The sequence below is a fragment of the Tribolium castaneum genome, unplaced genomic scaffold (assembly GCF_031307605.1).
Source record: "Tribolium castaneum strain GA2 unplaced genomic scaffold, icTriCast1.1 ptg000067l, whole genome shotgun sequence".
NCBI classification, from domain to species: Eukaryota; Metazoa; Arthropoda; class Insecta; order Coleoptera; family Tenebrionidae; genus Tribolium; species Tribolium castaneum.
Window position 1 is genome coordinate 30,822 of NW_026986664.1, and position 24,179 is coordinate 55,000.

The following is a 24,179-nucleotide window of genomic DNA, read 5'->3' on the forward strand; positions in this document are numbered from 1 at the left end:
CCACATTAATATTTCCTTTACGGTGAATAATATTGAACGAAAATTGCTGGAGCCGTAAGATCCATCGCGCCAAACGGCCAGTAGGATTTTTCATACGGAAAAGGTATAGAAGAGAGTGATGGTCTGTGATAACTGTAAAATTGGTACCCTCAATGTAGGGTCGAAATTTTTCTATGGAGAAGATTACTGCCAAGCATTCGCGCTCCGTTACGGAGTAGTTCCGCTCGCTTTTAGAAAGACCTCGGCTGGCAAAGCAAATGACTTTTTCGAAGCCTTCTTCTCCTTGGGTAAGTACGCCACCTAAGCCCACGTCGCTGGCGTCGCATTGTACATAAAAAGGTTTTGAGAAATCCGGTGTGGTTAAAACTGGCGCAGAAACTAGCGCGTTTTTAATCGCGTGAAAAGCGGTTTCAGTTTTCTCAACCCACTTTACTTCCTGTTTCTTTTTCTTGCCCTTTAAGAGATCATTTATCGGGGCTACTAAAGAAGAGAAATTTTTAATGAACCGCCGATACCAGCTACAGAGGCCAATAAATCTTTTAATTTCGGTTGCGTTCTTAGGTCGAGGATATTCGACCATGGAGGAGATTTTTTCCGGGTCTGTACGAAGACCTTCTGCATCAATTATATATCCGAGATATTTAAGAGAAGTCCGGAAGAATTTACTTTTATCTAGATTAATTGTCAAATTAGCTGCTTTGAGGTGGTTAAGGACTACTTCCAGTAATTCGACGTGCTCCTCAAATGTGGCGGTCACGATAATAAGATCATCCAGGTACACGAAAATCTTGGGTTCGAATTGGGGTCCAAAGATAGCATCCATCAGTCGTTGCTGTGTTTGTGCAGAGTTTCGAAGGCCAAATGGCATGACAGTAAACTGAAATAGTCCACGTCCCTGAACTGCAAATGCCGTTTTCTCTTTGGAGGGTTCGGAAAGGGGAATTTGCCAGAATGCTCTGCGAAGATCTAAAGAGCTAATAAATTTGGCATCTCTTAATAGAGAGAGAATTCTGTCGATGCGGGGAAGTGGGTAAGAGTCATGCTTCGTAATTTCGTTTAATTTCCGACCGTCAAAACAAAAGCGGTATTCACCCGACGATTTTTTAACAAGAAGTACTGGGGAACACCATGGGCTTTGTGACGGTTCTATGACTCCTAAACGTAACATCTCGTCCACTTCGCTATTTAGGATTTTTTGCATATACGGGGACATCGGGTACTGATATTGTCGGAACGGGATTGCATCTCCGGTTTCGATATTCAGGGACAGTTTGTGAGTACGGCCTAACACCTCGCCGCTTATTTCATAAAATTTCTCCGTTATTCTTTTGGCGACGAAAGACTGTTCAGCAGAAAGGGAGTTCTCAGAATGTAGAGAGTCAATAGGGGTTTGGATTTGCGGTTTGCAGGTACGAGAAAGATAATTGAGACAAATTGAAAAGGTATCGCAAAAGTCGCTACCCAGAATTAACGTATGGTTTAGAGAAGGTATTACCAAAATCGATAATTTATGTTTAACATCGTCCAGCGTAATTTCTATTTGAACTTCGTATTCGACTGGGTGTTGACTGCCGTCTGCGGTACGGGCAACTTTAAACGCGGAGGCATTTTTGTTTAAATTTAGCTCCTTTATTAAATATAATCCCCTGAGTCCTAAAACAGATTTTGAGGCACCTGAATCAATAAGGGCCTTAATTTTAACTTGATTTATTTTAATTTCGAGGTACGGACGATTATCATTTGGTTTAGTTAAAATAATTGAGTTAAGTGTTACTACCGGTGACGGTACTGGATTGTGACGTAAAAATTTTCGTACATGATTGACCCAGTTAGTCCATTCCGGTGACGTTTTGCTGATCTGAAAAGTGGGTTGTCGGCAACGATCAGCGGTAGCCGATTCCCTAATTAGTTTTTTGATGTACAATTCGGGCAAGTAAACACGGTAACGTCTCGAGTTCCGCAACGATAACAAAATCGTCCCCGTTTTTCCGGGCAGTTGGAATAAAAGTGAGTCGCACTGTCACAATTAAAACATTTTCGCGGCGTCGATGCGGCCTGAATTCTAGTGTTATTCGAATTTACAGAAGACGGTTTTTGCTGGGGGCTCCGTGGAACATGTTTCATCTGAGGCATATTTGGATTGTCCTTAAATGCAATAGGTGCGCTAGCTAGTAATGAAAGCTCTGGTTCGACTAAGTGCCAATTAGTTTTGGCGGGTGGTTGACAAAATGCCAGAGATTTCTCTACCTTTTTACACAGTTCTTGGAGTTCTTTAACGGACGAGATATCGTGTAGTGCGAGAGCGGTAATAAATTCGGGGCGGATTAATTTGCGTAAATAGTAGAGTTTTGTTTTTTCACGCGGTTCTTCCGAAAGACGTTTGAATAGGGTTTGCATAGTGGCGATATAGATAGCGATTGGTTCGTCTTTATGTTGCAATCTGTTTTTGATCTCCTGCCACAAAAGATCATCATAGTCTAGAGGAAGAAATTCTTCCTTTAACGCAGTTATCAAAGAGTGCCAATCATTGTACTGGCCTCTAACGGAGCGAAACCAAATTAACGCACGTCCTTTAAATAAGTCAATCCCTGATAGGAATAATTCTTGTGGGCTAACTCTACGCGCGATAGATAATTCTTCGACATTCTCGAGAAAGGAAATTAAGTTGTCGGTAGGTTCTCCGGAGAACGAAATTCCCCACTTATATACTGGAACCTGCTTTGGTTCCGTTACGGGTAAGGAATTAGAATTGTGGAAGTGAAATTGAGTGGTATCTTGACCAAGAGGAGTCATCATAGGGGAGTGGAGGACGCGGTCTCTCAGATCGGCCTCAAGGGTCAAACAAGTAGCATGCAGTTCGTCGCGGATGGCTTTAGACTCTTCGTTGGATTCGGATGGAATAGGCATTCTTAGAATACGTTCACGGACATGATTCAGTCTGGTCTGTATACGCTGGCACAGTGTATCGGTCAAAAGTCCGGAGTCAAAATCTAGTATTAGGGTCGTGATCGATTGTAATGTCTCGGTAATTTCCTGTCTGTCTGTTACAAAATTTAGGTGTTTTGTAGTAAAATTCACGGGTCGTGTATGTTCCTTAAGTTGCTCATGTTCTAAGAGACGGCATTTTTCTTCCTTAGTACGTTGGGTTTTAATGCGACGTATAAGCAGTTCATAGGTAAGCTCGTGCTCTGATAAATATTTCGGTAAGATAATATTTGACTCGGACGCCATAACGAGAACTTGTCAAGAATAAAGGGATGTTAGCCTGTCGTTTTCTCTCTTATTATTTTAGTACAATTATAATAAGTAATTAAAATTGGTTTTTGTTGTGTTTTTTTTTTTTTTGAAAACTAGCCCCACGTTGGGCGCCAAATTTGTGTCACGCTTTTTTTTTTTTTTTTATTTGTAAATGAGTACACCGTCTCCGGACTCAGAGCTAGTTCAGGAGAGCCGGAGTCGTGGGTCTAGTTAAGGGCGCCAAGTAGCTTTTTTTTGTCAGCTAGCTACTGAATGCTGATTATGAAAACGACAGGCCTTGATCAAAATAAATTTAATTCAAAAATGAAAAATAATAATAATAAATGATAATAATAAATAATAATTAGTAAATCAAAATGAATTTGGTAATAAGAAACAATATCAAATTAAAAGGCCATTTCACAGCTGTGATATGTTTACATTGAACTTAATTTAATTACAATTGAATGAAAGAATAAATAATAAGTTGTAATAATAAATTAAATATACTACAGAATAATAAGTTATGATCAATGAATTAAATGAGGAAACTATCCAGTTGGTAAATGTAGTTGGAAAAATAGGGAAATAAATTTGTACAATAAATCCCGACGGGTGTAATGCCAAAATCGAAGCGGTATACGAATTATGAGATAAGGGATACTTATCGTTCGATAGGCGAGGTCAATTGGTCCAGGCGTTCCTCTTGTAGGAACTTTGGTAGGCTGGTGTCGAATCAGCCACTTGTAGAACAGGGTTAAATTCTAGATATCCCGATGGGTACAGGTTGCGCAATGGACTATTTCTGCCTCAGCCAGGGTCCCTGATTTCGAAATGATAAGAATACGAGCGATAAGAGAAATCTTACATTACCTCTGTGAGGGACGACGAAAAAGAAAGATGCGGTATTTCTAAATAAGTCACTATGTGGTAATTTACGAAACGGTAGGTCCGAGATCCGGAAAGGTAAAAGAAACGATAGTGTAAATTTTCCACGTGAACTAATACGGGAGCTTCTGTACTCGTCGAGGACCGCAGCCGAAAAAGGAAGGTTGTTAGGAAGTCAAACGATTTATCCCTACTCGTTTTCGTGGCGCGAAACGTGGCCCATATCGGTCTATGTAAAAGAAAATGAAAAATTTTGAATTTATCGCAAAGATCCTCCGAGAGCGCGCACTTGGTTCTTGAAAGCCGCATACGAAATTGGTGTTTAACGACAGGTGGAAAAGGTTAAGTTTGTTTACATTTTGAAAATGTAGTTTTGTGCAAATGGACCTTTATTGTGTCGATGGTTAGTTAATAGGGAGGTAAGTGAAAACAATTTACTAATTAATTGAGATGGAAGTTACAGAGTGTGTGCTCTTAAGACAATTTGCACGACTTAAATAAAGGGACAAAAGGGCATTTAAAACGTACCAAGGAGCCCTACAACTCGGTACGACGATACAAGAGGAACATGAGCACTAAAATTAACCCGGAGGAGATGCTCAGGCTTCTCCGGAGGGACGGCTTGAAATGCTCCGGGACTACCCACTCCTTATAGCCCCATCACGGCTAGACGATACAACTAAATAAGGAAAACAGAGAGGAAACAAGTCTTATCCAACTCCCTTTAAAGTTGGAACGAACGATACGAAAGGAAAATACAAGGAAACAGAAACCAGTGATCAAATACCAGAAGCAGGTAACATGAACAGACAGGGTATGGTAATTCTAAATGTTTTCGCCTGTTTTTTAGTTGAACGAAGATGTTATGTCAACGGTGTTCAAGTGCCCAAGCATCTACGGGACTCCAAAACGCCTCCCGTACCAGCGAAACTATGTTGGATTGATTGTAATTGAATATACGATGTATGAGTGACTCTTGCTAAGAGTTTAACAAAATAAGACCGTTACAACATTAATAAAAATAATACTAATAGTACTAAATTTGCTTATATACAAGCGCTTAATTAAGGTAACAGTTTTTGGTTTCTTGCTTATATCTCGAAAACAGTTACTCCTATCAATTTTTATCTCTTTGTTAAAATTAAAGCTGATAAAATTTCCTACAAAATAGTTATTCGCATTTCTTTTGTAGGACCAACCATAAGCGAGTTATAGAGTTGGATATAAATATTCTTTAACAAAAATTTGCTTTAAAATAAAATGTTTGAATAACTGAAATTAAACTAAATTAATTGGGTCTAACACTTTAGTAGAGGAAAAAGGAGAAGACATAAAAGTCACTAAAGGTTTCAGAGTCGTCTTTAGTCGTCATATTAATAACAATAAAATTAATAATAATAATACCAATAGTACTAAATTTGCTTATATGCAAACGCTTAATTAAGGTAACAGTTGTTTGGTTTCTTGCTTATATCTCGAAAACAGTTACTCCTATCAATTTTTATCTCTTTATTAAAATTAAAGCTGACAAAATTTCCTACAAAATAGTTATTTGCATTTTTCATGTAGGACTAACCATAAGCGAGATATATGATTGAAAATAATTAATATTTAAAAAAAAAGTGCTTTAACAGAAAATGTCTTGTGATTTAAAATACACTTAATTTATTGGGTCCAACACTTTATTAGAGGAAAAAGGAGGTGACATAAAAGTCACTGAAGTCTTTAGAGTCGTTTTTAAATGCTGCATCTTCGACTTCGTCTCATACATTGAAAACTGTATTACATTTTTGTTCAGTAACTGTAACAGTTTTCACTTTGGTTTTTTGCTTATATTTCGAAAACCGTTACTCCTATCAAATTTTATCTTTTTTTCAAAATTAAAGCGGCTAAAATTTCCTACAAAATAGTTATTTGCAAATGTCCTGTAGGACGAACCATAGGCGAGTTATAGAGTTGGATATAAATAATCTTTAACAAAAATATGCTTTAAAATAAAATGTTTGTAAAACCGAAATTAAACTAAATTAATTGGGTCTAACACTTTAGTAGAGAAAAAAGGAGAAGACATAAAAATCACCAAAGTCTTCAAAGTTGTTTTTAGTCGTCATATTAATAACAATAACATTAATAATAATAATACTAATAGTACTAAATTTGCTTATATACAAGCGCTTAATTAAGGTAACAGTTTTTGGTTTCTTGCTTATATCTCGAAAACAGTTACTCCTATCAATTTTTATCTTTCTTTAAAAATTAAAGCTGATAAAATTTCCTACAAAATAGTTATTCGCATTTTTTTTGTAAGACCAACCATAAGCGAGTTATAGAGTTGGATATAAATATTCTTTAACAAAAATTTGCTTTAAAATAAAATGTTTGAATAACTGAAATTAAACTAAATTAATTGGGTCTAACACTTTAGTAGAGGAAAAAGGAGAAGACATAAAAGTCACTAAAGGTCTCAGAGTCGTCTTTAGTCGTCATATTAAAAACAATAACATTAATAATAATAATAATACTAATAGTACTAAATTTGCTTATATGCAAACGCTTAATTAAGGTAACAGTTTTTTGGTTTCTTGCTTATATCTCGAAAACAGTTACTCCTATCAATTTTTATCTCTTTACTAAAATTAAAGCTGACAAAATTTCCTACAAAATAGTTATTTGCATTTTTTATGTAGGACTAACCATAAGCGAGATACATGATTGAAAATAATTAATATTTAAAAAAAAAGTGCTTTAACAGAAAATGTCTTGTGATTTAAAATACACTTAATTTATTGGGTCTAACACTCTATTAGAGGAAAAAGGAGGTGACATAAAAGTCACTGAAGTCTTTAGAATCGTTTTTAAATGCTGCATCTTCGACTTCGTCTCAAACATTGAAAACTGTATTACATTTTTGTTCAGTAACTGTAACAGTTTTCACTTTGGTTTTTTACTTATATCTCGAAAACCGTTACTCCTATCAAATTTTACCTTTTTTTCAAAATTAAAGCGGATAAAATTTCCTACAAAATAGTTATTTGCAAATTTCCTGTAGGACAAACCATAGGCGAGTTATAGAGTTGGATATAAATAATTTTTAACAAAAATTTGCTTTAAAATAAAATGTTTGAAAAATTGAAATTAAACTAAATTAATGGGGTCTAGCATTTTAGTAGAGGAAAAAGGAGGAGACATAAAAGTCACTAAAGTTTTCAGAGTCGTCTTTAGTCGTCATATTAATAACAATAACATTAATAATAATAATACTTATAGTACTAAATTTGCTTATATGCATGCGCTTAATTAAGGTAACAGTTTTTTGGTTTCTTGCTTATATCTCGAAAACAGTTACTCCTATCAATTTTTATCTTTCTTTAAAAATTAAAGCTGATAAAATTTCATACAAAATAGTTATTTGCATTTCTTTTGTAGGACCAACCATAAGCGAGTTATAGAGTTGGATATAAATAATCTTTAACAAAAATTTGCTTTAAAATAAAATGTTTGAAAAACCGAAATTAAACTAAATTAATTGGGTCTAACACTTTAGTAGAGAAAAAAGGAGAAGACATAAAAATCACCAAAGTCTTCAAAGTTGTTTTTAGTCGTCATATTAATAACAATAACATTAATAATAATAATACTAATAGTACTAAATTTGCTTATATGCAAACGCTTAATTAAGGTAACAGTTGTTTGGTTTCTTGCTTATATCTCGAAAACAGTTACTCTTATCAATTTTTATCTCTTTACTAAAATTAAAGCTGACAAAATTTCCTACAAAATAGTTATTTGCATTTTTCATGTAGGACTAACCATAAGCGAGATATATGATTGAAAATAATTAATATTTAAAAAAAAAAGTGCTTTAACAGAAAATGTCTTGTGATTTAAAATACACTTAATTTATTGGGTCCAACACTTTATTGGAGGAAAAAGGAGGTGACATAAAAGTCACTGAAGTCTTTAGAGTCGTTTTTAAATGATGCATCTTCGACTTCGTCTCAAACATTGAAAACTGTATTACATTTTTGTTCAGTAACTGTAACAGTTTTTACTTTGGTTTTTTGCTTATATATCGAAAGCCGTTACTCCTATCAAATTTTATCTTTTTTTCAAAATTAAAGCGGATAAAATTTCCTACAAAATAGTTATTTGCAAATTTCCTGTAGGACGAACCATAGGCGAGTTATAGAGTTAGATATAAATAATCTTTAACAAAAATTTGCTTTAAAATAAAATGTTTGAAAAACCGAAATTAAACTAAATTAATTGGGTCTAACACTTTAGTAGCGAAAAAAGGAGAAGACATAAAAATCACCAAAGTCTTCAAAGTTGTTTTTAGTCGTCATATTAATAACAATAACATTAATAATAATAATACTAATAGTACTAAATTTGCTTATATGCAAGCGCTTAATTAAGGTAAGAGTTTTTTGGTTTCTTGCTTATATCTCGAAAACAGTTACTCCTATCAATTTTTATCTTTTTACTAATAATAAAGCTGATAAAATTTGCAACAAAATAGTTATTTGCATTTTTCTTGTAGGGTCAACCATAAGCGAGTTATAGAGTTGGATATTAATAATATTCAACAAAAATTTGCTTTAAAATAAAATGTTTGAAAAACCGAAATTAAACTAAATTAATTATGACTAACACTTTAGTAGAGAAAAAAGGAGAAGACATAAAAATCACCAAAGTCTTCAAAGTTGTTTTTAGTCGTCATATTAATAACAATAACATTGTCACGCTTTTTTTTTTTTTTTTTTTTTTATTTGTAAATGAGTACACCGTCTCCGGACTCAGAGGTAGTTCAGGAGAGCCGGAGTCGTGGGTCTAGTTAAGGGCGCCAAGTAGCTTTTTTTTGTCAGCTAGCTACTGAATGCTGATTATGAAAACGACAGGCCTTGATCAAAATAAATTTAATTCAAAAATGAAAAATAATAATAATAAATGATAATAATAAATAATAATTAGTAAATCAAAATGAATTTGGTAATAAGAAACAATATCAAATTAAAAGGCCATTTCACAGCTGTGATATGTTTACATTGAACTTAATTTAATTACAATTGAATGAAAGAATAAATAATAAGTTGTAATAATAAATTAAATATACTACAGAATAATAAATTATGATCAATGAATTAAATGAGGAAACTATCCAGTTGGTAAATGTAGTTGGAAAAATAGGGAAATAAATTTGTACAATAAATCCCGACGGGTGTAATGCCAAAATCGAAGCGGTATACGAATTATGAGATAAGGGATACTTATCGTTCGATAGGCGAGGTCAATTGGTCCAGGCGTTCCTCTTGTAGGAACTTTGGTAGGCTGGTGTCGAATCAGCCACTTGTAGAACAGGGTTAAATTCTAGATATCCCGATGGGTACAGGTTGCGCAATGGACTATTTCTGCCTCAGCCAGGGTCCCTGATTTCGAAATGATAAGAATACGAGCGATAAGAGAAATCTTACATTACCTCTGTGAGGGACGACGAAAAAGAAAGATGCGGTATTTCTAAATAAGTCACTATGTGGTAATTTACGAAACGGTAGGTCCGAGATCCGGAAAGGTAAAAGAAACGATAGTGTAAATTTTCCACGTGAACTAATACGGGAGCTTCTGTACTCGTCGAGGACCGCAGCCGAAAAAGGAAGGTTGTTAGGAAGTCAAACGATTTATCCCTACTCGTTTTCGTGGCGCGAAACGTGGCCCATATCGGTCTATGTAAAAGAAAATGAAAAATTTTGAATTTATCGCAAAGATCCTCCGAGAGCGCGCACTTGGTTCTTGAAAGCCGCATACGAAATTGGTGTTTAACGACAGGTGGAAAAGGTTAAGTTTGTTTACATTTTGAAAATGTAGTTTTGTGCAAATGGACCTTTATTGTGTCGATGGTTAGTTAATAGGGAGGTAAGTGAAAACAATTTACTAATTAATTGAGATGGAAGTTACAGAGTGTGTGCTCTTAAGACAATTTGCACGACTTAAATAAAGGGACAAAAGGGCATTTAAAACGTACCAAGGAGCCCTACAACTCGGTACGACGATACAAGAGGAACATGAGCACTAAAATTAACCCGGAGGAGATGCTCAGGCTTCTCCGGAGGGACGGCTTGAAATGCTCCGGGACTACCCACTCCTTATAGCCCCATCACGGCTAGACGATACAATTAAATAAGGAAAACAGAGAGGAAACAAGTCTTATCCAACTCCCTTTAAAGTTGGAACGAACGATACGAAAGGAAAATACAAGGAAACAGAAACCAGTGATCAAATACCAGAAGCAGGTAACATGAACAGACAGGGTATGGTAATTCTAAATGTTTTCGCCTGTTTTTTAGTTGAACGAAGATGTTATGTCAACGGTGTTCAAGTGCCCAAGCATCTACGGGACTCCAAAACGCCTCCCGTACCAGCGAAACTATGTTGGATTGATTGTAATTGAATATACGATGTATGAGTGACTCTTGCTAAGAGTTTAACAAAATAAGACCGTTACACTGTCCCTTTCCCACAAAAAAAAAAAATTAAGGCGCAAGCCTTGTCTTTTTTTTTAACAAAATCTTTGAAAGAAAATTGGAATTTATTGGAAGTTATTTTTTTTTATGGTGCGAATATTAAGTTGTTCATGTTCGGGATTGTTGTCGTTCTCGTCAGTCTCGTCTTGAGTTTCGCTTCCGGACGAATCTGAGTCATCTACGTGGTACTGTTTTAAATCCTGGATATGCCAGTTTCCGGCGTTAGAACCATCTTCATTCCGAATTCGATACACGAGATTTGAAAGTTTTTCTGTAACCGTGCCGGGGACGTATTTAGGGCTTAATTTTGCAGTGAATTTGTGTCCGGCGGAAGACAATACTTTATTTTTACGCCAAATTCGATCACCCACGTTAAATGACAGATCCCTACGAGAGGCGTTATAACGACGGGAATTTTTGTTATAGGCGTTATGCAGATTATCCCGCACGATTTGGAACACTTCCGTTAATTTGTTAATCTCTCTCGCATAATCGTGACGATCCGCAACAGTAAAGTCGAAGTTATTTCCGTTGATTGGTATATTTCGGTAATAATTTCCAGATAACGGTACGTGTCTTCCAAAATTAAGAAACGCTGGGGTATAACGAGTGCTTTCGTGACGGGCAGTGTTTATAGCAGCTTGAATTTTTGCTAATTCTAGGTCCCATGTATCGTGCGTATTTATATAGGATCGAATAGCGGTACCGATAGTGCGGTTTGTCCTCTCGACAAAATTAGCTTGCGGGTGGTACTTCGCGTTATACCAAATTTTTTCCACATTATATGAATTTACAAATCGCTTAAACGCGTTCCCTATGAACTGTTTGCCATTATCCGCAATAATAAATTGGGGTACACCGTATACCAAGAAGACACGTTCTTCCAAAAACTTAATGACTGGTGTAGACGTTGCTTTTTTAATAGGTAATAAAAGAGTGTATTTAGAGAACCAATCCGATACCGCAAGAAGATATTTGTGACCCTTGCTTGTGCGAGGGAAAGGGCCCATAAAGTCCAAGGCAATAACCTGCCATGGGAATCGTACGATTTTTTCGCAGCCCATTAGTCCAAGTGGGCCACCGTTAGGAACTTTTTGGGCGGCACACGTACGACAGGTTCTTACATAGCGGTGAACGTCAGATCTCATTCCAGGCCAGAAATAATTTTCTTTAATTCGAGAGAGTGTTTTGAACGTACCGAAATGAGCAGCAGTTGGGGGATTATGACATGATTGAATTACCGTGGGCCGTTTCGATTTGGGGACTACAAATTTCCACTCTCGTTCGTTGTTTTGTAGAGGGGCGCGACTGGGACAAAATTTCATTAGTTTATCATCCTCGACTAACCAACCAGGATAAGTATCAGGTGACTCTGTAATCCTTTGTATCATTCTATTGTACCACTTATCATTTTCTGCTGGTTCGAGATCAACTATCGCGATTTCTATTTCGGAACTTACAAAGGGCGGTATGCGTGAAAGGGCGTCCGGGACCACATTAATATTTCCTTTACGGTGAATAATATTGAACGAAAATTGCTGGAGCCGTAAGATCCATCGCGCCAAACGGCCAGTAGGATTTTTCATACGGAAAAGGTATAGAAGAGAGTGATGGTCTGTGATAACTGTAAAATTGGTACCCTCAATGTAGGGTCGAAATTTTTCTATGGAGAAGATTACTGCCAAGCATTCGCGCTCCGTTACGGAGTAGTTCCGCTCGCTTTTAGAAAGACCTCGGCTGGCAAAGCAAATGACTTTTTCGAAGCCTTCTTCTCCTTGGGTAAGTACGCCACCTAAGCCCACGTCGCTGGCGTCGCATTGTACATAAAAAGGTTTTGAGAAATCCGGTGTGGTTAAAACTGGCGCAGAAACTAGCGCGTTTTTAATCGCGTGAAAAGCGGTTTCAGTTTTCTCAACCCACTTTACTTCCTGTTTCTTTTTCTTGCCCTTTAAGAGATCATTTATCGGGGCTACTAAAGAAGAGAAATTTTTAATGAACCGCCGATACCAGCTACAGAGGCCAATAAATCTTTTAATTTCGGTTGCGTTCTTAGGTCGAGGATATTCGACCATGGAGGAGATTTTTTCCGGGTCTGTACGAAGACCTTCTGCATCAATTATATATCCGAGATATTTAAGAGAAGTCCGGAAGAATTTACTTTTATCTAGATTAATTGTCAAATTAGCTGCTTTGAGGTGGTTAAGGACTACTTCCAGTAATTCGACGTGCTCCTCAAATGTGGCGGTCACGATAATAAGATCATCCAGGTACACGAAAATCTTGGGTTCGAATTGGGGTCCAAAGATAGCATCCATCAGTCGTTGCTGTGTTTGTGCAGAGTTTCGAAGGCCAAATGGCATGACAGTAAACTGAAATAGTCCACGTCCCTGAACTGCAAATGCCGTTTTCTCTTTGGAGGGTTCGGAAAGGGGAATTTGCCAGAATGCTCTGCGAAGATCTAAAGAGCTAATAAATTTGGCATCTCTTAATAGAGAGAGAATTCTGTCGATGCGGGGAAGTGGGTAAGAGTCATGCTTCGTAATTTCGTTTAATTTCCGACCGTCAAAACAAAAGCGGTATTCACCCGACGATTTTTTAACAAGAAGTACTGGGGAACACCATGGGCTTTGTGACGGTTCTATGACTCCTAAACGTAACATCTCGTCCACTTCGCTATTTAGGATTTTTTGCATATACGGGGACATCGGGTACTGATATTGTCGGAACGGGATTGCATCTCCGGTTTCGATATTCAGGGACAGTTTGTGAGTACGGCCTAACACCTCGCCGCTTATTTCATAAAATTTCTCCGTTATTCTTTTGGCGACGAAAGACTGTTCAGCAGAAAGGGAGTTCTCAGAATGTAGAGAGTCAATAGGGGTTTGGATTTGCGGTTTGCAGGTACGAGAAAGATAATTGAGACAAATTGAAAAGGTATCGCAAAAGTCGCTACCCAGAATTAACGTATGGTTTAGAGAAGGTATTACCAAAATCGATAATTTATGTTTAACATCGTCCAGCGTAATTTCTATTTGAACTTCGTATTCGACTGGGTGTTGACTGCCGTCTGCGGTACGGGCAACTTTAAACGCGGAGGCATTTTTGTTTAAATTTAGCTCCTTTATTAAATATAATCCCCTGAGTCCTAAAACAGATTTTGAGGCACCTGAATCAATAAGGGCCTTAATTTTAACTTGATTTATTTTAATTTCGAGGTACGGACGATTATCATTTGGTTTAGTTAAAATAATTGAGTTAAGTGTTACTACCGGTGACGGTACTGGATTGTGACGTAAAAATTTTCGTACATGATTGACCCAGTTAGTCCATTCCGGTGACGTTTTGCTGATCTGAAAAGTGGGTTGTCGGCAACGATCAGCGGTAGCCGATTCCCTAATTAGTTTTTTGATGTACAATTCGGGCAAGTAAACACGGTAACGTCTCGAGTTCCGCAACGATAACAAAATCGTCCCCGTTTTTCCGGGCAGTTGGAATAAAAGTGAGTCGCACTGTCACAATTAAAACATTTTCGCGGCGTCGATGCGGCCTGAATTCTAGTGTTATTCGAATTTACAGAAGACGGTTTTTGCTGGGGGCTCCGTGGAACATGTTTCATCTGAGGCATATTTGGATTGTCCTTAAATGCAATAGGTGCGCTAGCTAGTAATGAAAGCTCTGGTTCGACTAAGTGCCAATTAGTTTTGGCGGGTGGTTGACAAAATGCCAGAGATTTCTCTACCTTTTTACACAGTTCTTGGAGTTCTTTAACGGACGAGATATCGTGTAGTGCGAGAGCGGTAATAAATTCGGGGCGGATTAATTTGCGTAAATAGTAGAGTTTTGTTTTTTCACGCGGTTCTTCCGAAAGACGTTTGAATAGGGTTTGCATAGTGGCGATATAGATAGCGATTGGTTCGTCTTTATGTTGCAATCTGTTTTTGATCTCCTGCCACAAAAGATCATCATAGTCTAGAGGAAGAAATTCTTCCTTTAACGCAGTTATCAAAGAGTGCCAATCATTGTACTGGCCTCTAACGGAGCGAAACCAAATTAACGCACGTCCTTTAAATAAGTCAATCCCTGATAGGAATAATTCTTGTGGGCTAACTCTACGCGCGATAGATAATTCTTCGACATTCTCGAGAAAGGAAATTAAGTTGTCGGTAGGTTCTCCGGAGAACGAAATTCCCCACTTATATACTGGAACCTGCTTTGGTTCCGTTACGGGTAAGGAATTAGAATTGTGGAAGTGAAATTGAGTGGTATCTTGACCAAGAGGAGTCATCATAGGGGAGTGGAGGACGCGGTCTCTCAGATCGGCCTCAAGGGTCAAACAAGTAGCATGCAGTTCGTCGCGGATGGCTTTAGACTCTTCGTTGGATTCGGATGGAATAGGCATTCTTAGAATACGTTCACGGACATGATTCAGTCTGGTCTGTATACGCTGGCACAGTGTATCGGTCAAAAGTCCGGAGTCAAAATCTAGTATTAGGGTCGTGATCGATTGTAATGTCTCGGTAATTTCCTGTCTGTCTGTTACAAAATTTAGGTGTTTTGTAGTAAAATTCACGGGTCGTGTATGTTCCTTAAGTTGCTCATGTTCTAAGAGACGGCATTTTTCTTCCTTAGTACGTTGGGTTTTAATGCGACGTATAAGCAGTTCATAGGTAAGCTCGTGCTCTGATAAATATTTCGGTAAGATAATATTTGACTCGGACGCCATAACGAGAACTTGTCAAGAATAAAGGGATGTTAGCCTGTCGTTTTCTCTCTTATTATTTTAGTACAATTATAATAAGTAATTAAAATTGGTTTTTGTTGTGTTTTTTTTTTTTTTGAAAACTAGCCCCACGTTGGGCGCCAAATTTGTGTCACGCTTTTTTTTTTTTTTTTTTATTTGTAAATGAGTACACCGTCTCCGGACTCAGAGCTAGTTCAGGAGAGCCGGAGTCGTGGGTCTAGTTAAGGGCGCCAAGTAGCTTTTTTTTGTCAGCTAGCTACTGAATGCTGATTATGAAAACGACAGGCCTTGATCAAAATAAATTTAATTCAAAAATGAAAAATAATAATAATAAATGATAATAATAAATAATAATTAGTAAATCAAAATGAATTTGGTAATAAGAAACAATATCAAATTAAAAGGCCATTTCACAGCTGTGATATGTTTACATTGAACTTAATTTAATTACAATTGAATGAAAGAATAAATAATAAGTTGTAATAATAAATTAAATATACTACAGAATAATAAATTATGATCAATGAATTAAATGAGGAAACTATCCAGTTGGTAAATGTAGTTGGAAAAATAGGGAAATAAATTTGTACAATAAATCCCGACGGGTGTAATGCCAAAATCGAAGCGGTATACGAATTATGAGATAAGGGATACTTATCGTTCGATAGGCGAGGTCAATTGGTCCAGGCGTTCCTCTTGTAGGAACTTTGGTAGGCTGGTGTCGAATCAGCCACTTGTAGAACAGGGTTAAATTCTAGATATCCCGATGGGTACAGGTTGCGCAATGGACTATTTCTGCCTCAGCCAGGGTCCCTGATTTCGAAATGATAAGAATACGAGCGATAAGAGAAATCTTACATTACCTCTGTGAGGGACGACGAAAAAGAAAGATGCGGTATTTCTAAATAAGTCACTATGTGGTAATTTACGAAACGGTAGGTCCGAGATCCGGAAAGGTAAAAGAAACGATAGTGTAAATTTTCCACGTGAACTAATACGGGAGCTTCTGTACTCGTCGAGGACCGCAGCCGAAAAAGGAAGGTTGTTAGGAAGTCAAACGATTTATCCCTACTCGTTTTCGTGGCGCGAAACGTGGCCCATATCGGTCTATGTAAAAGAAAATGAAAAATTTTGAATTTATCGCAAAGATCCTCCGAGAGCGCGCACTTGGTTCTTGAAAGCCGCATACGAAATTGGTGTTTAACGACAGGTGGAAAAGGTTAAGTTTGTTTACATTTTGAAAATGTAGTTTTGTGCAAATGGACCTTTATTGTGTCGATGGTTAGTTAATAGGGAGGTAAGTGAAAACAATTTACTAATTAATTGAGATGGAAGTTACAGAGTGTGTGCTCTTAAGACAATTTGCACGACTTAAATAAAGGGACAAAAGGGCATTTAAAACGTACCAAGGAGCCCTACAACTCGGTACGACGATACAAGAGGAACATGAGCACTAAAATTAACCCGGAGGAGATGCTCAGGCTTCTCCGGAGGGACGGCTTGAAATGCTCCGGGACTACCCACTCCTTATAGCCCCATCACGGCTAGACGATACAACTAAATAAGGAAAACAGAGAGGAAACAAGTCTTATCCAACTCCCTTTAAAGTTGGAACGAACGATACGAAAGGAAAATACAAGGAAACAGAAACCAGTGATCAAATACCAGAAGCAGGTAACATGAACAGACAGGGTATGGTAATTCTAAATGTTTTCGCCTGTTTTTTAGTTGAACGAAGATGTTATGTCAACGGTGTTCAAGTGCCCAAGCATCTACGGGACTCCAAAACGCCTCCCGTACCAGCGAAACTATGTTGGATTGATTGTAATTGAATATACGATGTATGAGTGACTCTTGCTAAGAGTTTAACAAAATAAGACCGTTACAACATTAATAAAAATAATACTAATAGTACTAAATTTGCTTATATACAAGCGCTTAATTAAGGTAACAGTTTTTGGTTTCTTGCTTATATCTCGAAAACAGTTACTCCTATCAATTTTTATCTCTTTGTTAAAATTAAAGCTGATAAAATTTCCTACAAAATAGTTATTCGCATTTCTTTTGTAGGACCAACCATAAGCGAGTTATAGAGTTGGATATAAATATTCTTTAACAAAAATTTGCTTTAAAATAAAATGTTTGAATAACTGAAATTAAACTAAATTAATTGGGTCTAACACTTTAGTAGAGGAAAAAGGAGAAGACATAAAAGTCACTAAAGGTTTCAGAGTCGTCTTTAGTCGTCATATTAATAACAATAAAATTAATAATAATAATACCAATAGTACTAAATTTGCTTATATGCAAACGCTTAATTAAGGTAACAGTTGTTTGGTTTCTTGCTTATATCTCGAAAACAGTTACTCCTATCAATTTTTATCTCTTTATTAAAATTAAAGCTGACAAAATTTCCTACAAAATAGTTATTTGCATTTTTCATGTAGGACTAACCATAAGCGAGATATATGATTGAAAATAATTAATATTTAAAAAAAAAGTGCTTTAACAGAAAATGTCTTGTGATTTAAAATACACTTAATTTATTGGGTCCAACACTTTATTAGAGGAAAAAGGAGGTGACATAAAAGTCACTGAAGTCTTTAGAGTCGTTTTTAAATGCTGCATCTTCGACTTCGTCTCATACATTGAAAACTGTATTACATTTTTGTTCAGTAACTGTAACAGTTTTCACTTTGGTTTTTTGCTTATATTTCGAAAACCGTTACTCCTATCAAATTTTATCTTTTTTTCAAAATTAAAGCGGCTAAAATTTCCTACAAAATAGTTATTTGCAAATGTCCTGTAGGACGAACCATAGGCGAGTTATAGAGTTGGATATAAATAATCTTTAACAAAAATATGCTTTAAAATAAAATGTTTGTAAAACCGAAATTAAACTAAATTAATTGGGTCTAACACTTTAGTAGAGAAAAAAGGAGAAGACATAAAAATCACCAAAGTCTTCAAAGTTGTTTTTAGTCGTCATATTAATAACAATAACATTAATAATAATAATACTAATAGTACTAAATTTGCTTATATACAAGCGCTTAATTAAGGTAACAGTTTTTGGTTTCTTGCTTATATCTCGAAAACAGTTACTCCTATCAATTTTTATCTTTCTTTAAAAATTAAAGCTGATAAAATTTCCTACAAAATAGTTATTCGCATTTTTTTTGTAAGACCAACCATAAGCGAGTTATAGAGTTGGATATAAATATTCTTTAACAAAAATTTGCTTTAAAATAAAATGTTTGAATAACTGAAATTAAACTAAATTAATTGGGTCTAACACTTTAGTAGAGGAAAAAGGAGAAGACATAAAAGTCACTAAAGGTCTCAGAGTCGTCTTTAGTCGTCATATTAAAAACAATAACATTAATAATAATAATAATACTAATAGTACTAAATTTGCTTATATGCAAACGCTTAATTAAGGTAACAGTTTTTTGGTTTCTTGCTTATATCTCGAAAACAGTTACTCCTATCAATTTTTATCTCTTTACTAAAATTAAAGCTGACAAAATTTCCTACAAAATAGTTATTTGCATTTTTTATGTAGAACTAACCATAAGCGAGATATATGATTGACAATAATTAATATTTAAAAAAAAGTGCTTTAACAGAAAATGTCTTGTGATTTAAAATACACTTAATTTATTGGGTCTAACACTTTATTAGAGGAAAAAGGAGGTGACATAAAAGTCACTGAAATCTTTAGAGTCGTTTTTAAATGCTGCATCTTCGACTTCGTCTCAAACATTGAAAACTGTATTACATTTTTGTTCAGTAACTGTAACAGTTTTCACTTTGGTTTTTTGCTTATATCTCGAAAACCGTTACTCCTATCAAATTTTATCTTTTTTTCAAAATTAAAGCGGATAAAATTTCCTACAAAATAGTTATTTGCAAATTTACTGTAGGACGAACCATAGGCGAGTTATAGAGTTGGATATAAATAATTTTTAACAAAAATTTGCTTTAAAATAAAATGTTTGAAAAACTGAAATTAAACTAAATTAATTGGGTCTAGCATTTTAGTAGAGGAAAAAGGAGGAGACATAAAAGTCACTAAAGTTTTCAGAGTCGTCTTTAGTCGTCTTATTAATAACAATAACATTAATAATAATAATGCTTATAGTACTAAATTTGCTTATATGCATGCGCTTAATTAAGGTAACAGTTTTTTGGTTTCTTGCTTATATCTCGAAAACAGTTACCTCTATCAATTTTTATTTCTTTACTAAAATTAAAGCTGACAAAATTTCCTACAAAATAGTTGTTTGCATTTTTCATGTAGGACTAACCATAAGCGAGATATATGATTGACAATAATTAATATTTAAAAAAAAAGTGCTTTAACAGAAAATGTCTTGTGATTTAAAATACACTTAATTTATTGGGTCTAACACTTTATTAGAGGAAAAAGGAGGTGACATAAAAGTCACTGAAGTCTTTAGAGTCGTTTTTAAATGCTGCATCTTCGACTTCGTCTCAAACATTGAAAACTGTATTACATTTTTGTTCAGTAACTGTAACAGTTTTCACTTTGGTTTTTTGCTTATATCTCGAAAACCGTTACTCCTATCAAATTTTATCTTTTTTTCAAAATTAAAGCGGATAAAATTTCCTACAAAATAGTTATTTGCAAATTTCCTGTAGGACGAACCATAGGCGAGTTATAGAGTTGGATATAAATAATTTTTAACAAAAATTTGCTTTAAAATAAAATGTTTGAAAAACTGAAATTAAACTAAATTAATTGGGTCTAGCATTTTAGTAGAGGAAAAAGGAGGAGACATAAAAATCACTAAAGTTTTCAGAGTCGTCTTTAGTCGTCATATTAATAACAATAACATTAATAATAATAATACTTATAGTACTAAATTTGCTTATATGCATGCGCTTAATTAAGGTAACAGTTTTTTGGTTTCTTGCTTATATCTCGAAAACAGTTACTCCTATCAAGTTTTATCTTTCTTTAAAAATTAAAGCTGATAAAATTTCATACAAAATAGTTATTTGCATTTCTTTTGTAGGACCAACCATAAGCGAGTTATAGAGTTGGATATAAATAATCTTTAACAAAAATTTGCTTTAAAATAAAATGTTTGAAAAACCGAAATTAAACTAAATTAATTGGGTCTAACACTTTAGTAGAGAAAAAAGGAGAAGACATAAAAATCACCAAAGTCTTCAAAGTTGTTTTTAGTCGTCATATTAATAACAATAACATTAATAATAATAATACTAATAGTACTAAATTTGCTTATATGCAAACGCTTAATTAAGGTAACAGTTGTTTGGTTTCTTGCTTATATCTCGAAAACAGTTACTCTTATCAATTTTTATCTCTTTACTAAAATTAAAGCTGACAAAATTTCCTACAAAATAGTTATTTGCATTTTTCATGTAGGACTAACCATAAGCGAGATATATGATTGAAAATAATTAATATTTAAAAAAAAAGTGCTTTAACAGAAAATGTCTTGTGATTTAAAATACTCTTAATTTATTGGGTCCAACACTTTATTAGAGGAAAAAGGAGGTGACATAAAAGTCACTGAAGTCTTTTGAGTCGTTTTTAAATGCTGCATCTTCGACTTCGTCTCAAACATTGAAAACTGTATTCCATTTTTGTTCAGTAACTGTAACAGTTTTCACTTTGGTTTTTTGCTTATATTTCGAAAACCGTTACTCCTATCAAATTTTATCTTTTTTTCAAAATTAAAGCGGATAAAATTTCCTACAAAATAGTTATTTGCAAATGTCCTGTAGGACGAATCATAGGCGAGTTATAGAGTTGGATATAAATAATCTTTAACAAAAATTTGCTTTAAAATAAAATGTTTGAAAAACCGAAATTAAACTAAATTAATTATGACTAACACTTTAGTAGAGAAAAAAGGAGAAGACATAAAAATCACCAAAGTCTTCAAAGTTGTTTTTAGTCGTCATATTAATAACAATAACATTAGTAAAAATAATACTAATAGTACTAAATTTGCTTATATACAAGCGCTTAATTAAGGTAACAGTTTTTGGTTTCTTGCTTATATCTCGAAAACAGTTACTCCTATCAATTTTTATCTTTCTTTAAAAATTAAAGCTGATAAAATTTCCTACAAAATAGTTATTCGCATTTCTTTTGTAGGACCAACCATAAGCGAGTTATAGAGTTGGATATAAATATTCTTTAACAAAAATTTGCTTTAAAATAAAATGTTTGAATAACTGAAATTAAACTAAATTAATTGGGTCTAACACTTTTGTAGAGGAAAAAGGAGAAGACATAAAAGTCACTAAAGGTTTCAGAGTCGTCTTTAATCGTCATATTAATAACAATAACATTAATAATAATAATACTAATAGTACTAAATTTGCTTATATGCAAACGCTTTATTAAGGTAACAGTTGTTTGGTTTCTTGCTTATATCTCGAAAACAGTTACTCCTATCAATTTTTATTTCTTTATTAAAATTAAAGCTGACAAAATTTCCTACAAAATAGTTATTTGCATTTTTTATGTAGGACTAACCATAAGCGAGATATATGATTGAAACTAATTAATATTTAAAAAAAAAGTGCTTTAACAGAAAATGTCTTGTGATTTAAAATACACTTAATTTATTGGGTCCAACACTTTATTAGAGGAAAAAGGAGGTGACATAAAAGTCACTGAAGTCTTTAGAGTCGTTTTTAAATACTGCATCTTCGACTTCGTCTCATACATTGAAAACTGTATTACATTTTTGTTCAGTAACTGTAACAGTTTTCACTTTGGTTTTTTGCTTATATTTCAAAAACCGTTACTCCTATCAAATTTTATCTTTTTTTCAAAATTAAAGCGGCTAAAATTTCCTACAAAATAGTTATTTGCAAATGTCCTGTAGGACGAACCATAGGCGAGTTATAGAGTTGGATATAAATAATCTTTAACAAAAATATGCTTTAAAATAAAATGTTTGTAAAACCGAAATTAAACTAAATTAATTGGGTCTAACACTTTAGTAGAGAAAAAAGGAGAAGACATAAAAATCACCAAAGTCTTCAAAGTTGTTTTTAGTCGTCATATTAATAACAATAACATTAATAATAATAATACTAATAGTACTAAATTTGCTTATATACAAGCGCTTAATTAAGGTAACAGTTTTTGGTTTCTTGCTTATATCTCGAAAACAGTTACTCCTATCAGTTTTTATCTTTCCTTAAAAATTAAAGCTGATAAAATTTCCTACAAAATAGTTATTCGCATTTTTTTTGTAGGACCAACCATAAGCGAGTTATAGAGTTGGATATAAATATTCTTTAACAAAAATTTGCTTTAAAATAAAATGTTTGAATAACCGAAATTAAACTAAATTAATTGGGTCTAACACTTTAGTAGAGAAAAAAGGAGAAGACATAAAAATCACCAAAGTCTTCAAAGTTGTTTTTAGTCGTCATATTAATAACAATAACATTAATAATAATAATACTAATAGTACTAAATTTGCTTATATACAAGCGCTTAATTAAGGTAACAGTTTTTTGGTTTCTTGCTTATATCTCGAAATCAGTTACTCCTATCAATTTTTATCTTTTTACTAAAATTAAAGCTGATAAAATTTCCTACAAAATAGTTATTTGCATTTTTTATGTAGAACTAACCATAAGCGAGATATAAGTTTGAAAATAATTAATATTTAAAAAAAAAGTGCTTTAACAGAAAATGTCTTATAATTTAAAATACGCTTAATTTATTTGGTCCAATACTTTATTAGAAGAAAAAGGAGGTGACATAATAGTCACTGAAGTCTTCAGAGTCGTTTTTAAATGCTGCATTTTCGTTTTCGTCTCAAACATTGAAAACTGAATTACATTTTTATTCAGTAACAGTTACAGTTTTCTTATTGGTTTTTTGCTTATATCTCGAAAACAGTTCCTCCTATCAATTTTTATCTTTTTTTCAAAATTAAAGCTGATAAAATTTCCTACAAAAGAGTTATTTGCATTTCCTGTGTAAGACCAACCATAAGCGAGTTATAGAGTTGGATATAAATAATCTTTAACAAAAATTTGCTTTAAAATAGAATGTTTGAAAAACCAAAATTAAACTAAATTAATTGGGTCTAACACTCTAGTAGTAATTCGTTTTTTTGTGTCAGAATATGTGGCTTTAGTTACGCATTATAAAAGTTTGCTCTTATGTACGTTATAGACTTGACGAGAACGGCGTATCTCGGACTCTTATAGGACTCTTATAGAAACAAAAAGTATCAGTTTGGATTAAAACAAATTATTTTTGTTGACTCTTAGTCCGAATTGTTCATCAGTTCAAACAAAAACGGCTTATTTTAGATGTTATTACTACTATTATTATTATTTTTATTACTATTATTATTATTATTATTATTATTTTTATTATTACTATAATTATTATTATTATTATTATTATTATTATTATTATTATTATTATTATTATTATTATTATTATTATTATTATTACTATTATTATTATTACTTTTGTAATTATAACTTTTGTATAGTAAATGTTTTTATACCAGTTTTAAAATGAGTTATTAATTTTAGACAATGTCTTGCCTAAAAACACAGATCACAAATGATCTCTTGCATAGAAATGAGAAAACGCTCAGATAACACAAAATAAGCTTAATTTTTGCTTAGAAAAACTAAGCTTCAATTTAGAAAGAAATTCATTATAAGTATTATTATTATTACTTTTATTACTATTATTATTATTATTATTATTATTATTATTATAATAATAATTATTATTATTATTA

The 24,179-nt window shown here is 33.9% G+C and overlaps 3 long non-coding RNA genes across 3 annotated transcripts; all 3 read right to left on the reverse strand.

The window, feature by feature from the left end:
- Positions 1–3,816: 3,816 nt before the first annotated feature.
- On the reverse strand, positions 3,817–4,233 carry LOC135267652 (uncharacterized). The gene is made up of 2 exons (XR_010336048.1): positions 4,111–4,233; positions 3,817–4,060 (listed from the first exon to the last, which is right to left on the reverse strand). It is a non-coding gene; the product is annotated as an uncharacterized LOC135267652 (long non-coding RNA).
- A 5,077-nt stretch (positions 4,234–9,310) lies between these two features.
- Positions 9,311–9,955, reverse strand: LOC135267656 (uncharacterized). Its single transcript, XR_010336052.1, has 2 exons — positions 9,605–9,955; positions 9,311–9,554 (listed from the first exon to the last, which is right to left on the reverse strand). It is a non-coding gene; the product is annotated as an uncharacterized LOC135267656 (long non-coding RNA).
- Positions 9,956–15,956: 6,001 nt separating this feature from the next.
- LOC135267654 (uncharacterized) lies at positions 15,957–16,373 on the reverse strand. The gene is made up of 2 exons (XR_010336050.1): positions 16,251–16,373; positions 15,957–16,200 (listed from the first exon to the last, which is right to left on the reverse strand). It is a non-coding gene; the product is annotated as an uncharacterized LOC135267654 (long non-coding RNA).
- Between the last annotated feature and the right edge of the window lie 7,806 nt (positions 16,374–24,179).